This window comes from Bison bison, unplaced genomic scaffold, assembly GCF_000754665.1.
Source record: "Bison bison bison isolate TAMUID 2011002044 unplaced genomic scaffold, Bison_UMD1.0 scf7180017864342, whole genome shotgun sequence".
Classification (NCBI taxonomy): domain Eukaryota; kingdom Metazoa; phylum Chordata; class Mammalia; order Artiodactyla; family Bovidae; genus Bison; species Bison bison.
Window position 1 is genome coordinate 1199767 of NW_011494914.1, and position 2650 is coordinate 1202416.

Sequence of the window (2650 nt, forward strand, 5' to 3'; positions counted from 1 at the left end):
CTCACACGTAACACGTGACGTCCCCGCTACCTATCTACCTACCTAACACAGCAGGAGCATCACCTGCGTCCCTGTCTCGCGATTGCGCCACTAACCCTGCAGTCGATCAGCTTGTAAACTTGTCAGTGGCTCTGGCCCTCATCAGTTTGCCGTGACCACACAGAGCTGCACGGAGAAGGACGTGAAGCTGGTATCAAACCTGCGTGGGAGAGAGCAAAGCGCAGAACCGCAGATATCACCGTCCTCGGTACTTGGGGAAGGAACAACACACCCGCATACAACAGACACTGTGTCCAAAATAGAAGACATCTGTGCTGAAACTACCCACACGGGGCCTTCTCTGCTCTGCTCTTTTCAATGAAGCAGAGTCTAGAAAGAAAAACCAGGGGACTTGCAAACGGCCTACACCAAGCTCCTGGTGAATGCCTGGCACGTCCACTTCCTCAGCCAACTTTCATTTGATAAGAAAAAAAAAAAAAAAACCTTGTTAGGGAAAAGCAATGCAACAGTTTTTAATAAAAGGAGGAAAGAAGACATATATGCTTCATTGGTTTTGAAAACAGAAACCCCACCTTTGACAGCCAGGCTAAAGAGCTGTCTTTTCTGCCTGACCAAGCTCCCGTGGGCACCCCCAACCCCCCACTGGCTCCTCGCTGCAGGAGGACAGGGTCCTGTCCTGCACTTCAGCTGTCTCTACTCCCCCTTTGCCCACTGACCTCAGCTCCTCATCTTTCGCTCCACTTCGCCACGAGTTAAAGGCTAGAGTCATTTCTCAGCAACTTTGATCCAAAGCAGAAATAAGATCCTTTCCCAGATTGAAGCCCCTACTCAGATTTCCTCCCAGCCATGACTCAGCAGCAGTGCCTTTGGGTCTGGCCCAGAGAATTTACCTGAACTAACCTCTCACTCAAAAGCCGTCTGCATTTTGAATTCCTTTAAAAGCTCTGAATTCCTTTCCCAATCTACTACCCTCTTCAGGGTCACACAGGAAACACTCTTTGGGTAACTGTCCAGCCACCCCCTTTTCTCTGAGGACTTTCTGTCACTCAGCCCCTGCTCCAGGCGGCTCTGTTCCCTTGATGCAGATTATCAAACCAGAGGTGGACAATGGCCCGAGTCCAGCCAATCAGATTTTCCCTCTAACTGAACGGGCTTGGATACCAGACTTCAGGTAGAGAAGGAATGACCCAGAAACAGGGAGAGGAGCAGATGAGAGACTGTGGGTCATTAGACACAATAACTCTGGCTGTCAATCATTGGGCTCCCAGCTCAGGCTGCTGCATTTGCAGTGAGAGACCCTTGTTTCCTTCAGGTATATTTCCACTTTGTCTTAAATGAGATTCATTACGTTTTTTCGCTCTGTAACGAAAAGGTTCCTAAGACAGCCACCTGAGCGGTATTTCCAAACTCCTAGCCCACAGTCTATGAGGCAACAGCTTCAAGAAACCTGAAGTTAACAAAGTTGAAGTGGGGGAGGGAAAGGAAGAGGAGGACGGGGTGAACGCGGAACTCTTCCTGCAGAGACTGGGGTTCACTCAGCTCGAGAGACAGCCAGTACCTTCTACGTGACAGGCACGCACTCTGCTGGCACCCAGAGATGCAAAGCAGGGGAACGCAAGAGTCCTGGCACAGCTGTGAAGGGAAGACAGGAACGCACAGACAGGGCTCCCACAGACGGCTCCGAGCGGGACGAGAACACACAGCTGGGAAGTGCTGAACGAGCTTGGAAAGACACATATGGTAGGCGGCAGTCAGACAGAATATGCGGATTATCAAGTGCAGCGAAGCTGGCTACCCCAACGTCAGACCATGAGATAATTTAGGGAGGAAGTTTCTGAAGGCCAGAAGCCTCTCTATAATAGAAACGCTGTAGGAATCTTCTCACTTTAACTCTGTATTATAAAGGCACCTAAAGCGCCTAGGTCAAATAGCATGGTAAAAGCAAAATAATTTTCTAAGTAGTTATGATCTTAGAGATTACATCTTATAGTGAGTAATAAAGTAAGAACTCGTTGCATGAATTTAAATAGGTGATTATACTCTAAAACGATTCTATTTCAGGTTGCTGAAGGACATGAGAAATATTTGACATGAAATGTTAAAAGAGCAATAACATCATCCTACAGTATTTTCTTTAAAAACAACCAAAAAGTTACGAATCAAGCAAATATAGTGATCTTAAATGTTAGAGTCGTTATCACACTTTTAGCAACGCGTCCAAAGGAAATAATAGAGACGTGGAAACAGCACACATGAAAATATTCTAGACAGTGTAACAAAAAATAAAGAGCAATCTACACATCCAGTAACAAAGAGCATCAGTTCAGTTCAGTTCAGTCGCTCAGTCGTGTCCGACTCTTTGTGACCCCATGAATCGCAGCACGCCAATACCAGATGGCTATTGGAATATTACTGGATAATGCAACTTAGCCACTAAAAGGTAATGTAATAACAAAATGAAATATATGTTGAGTGGGGAAAAGATATAAAATGAGGTATTCTCTAATCACAATAGTACTTAAAAAAAACACATCATAGAAAACTCAATACATAGAGAAAAATGCTACAAAGGAAAACATGGTAATATTTACAGAACAGTGGTAAGATAATGAGTACTTTATTTTTCTAAGTTTTTTTTTTTTTTTTTCAA

At 45.1% G+C, this 2650-nt stretch overlaps 1 protein-coding gene across 1 annotated transcript in view; it reads right to left on the reverse strand.

The window, feature by feature from the left end:
• KIAA0232 (KIAA0232 ortholog) overlaps positions 1 to 2650 on the reverse strand; it is a 71646-nt gene that overhangs the window by 29617 nt on the left and 39379 nt on the right. The window lies entirely within an intron of this gene.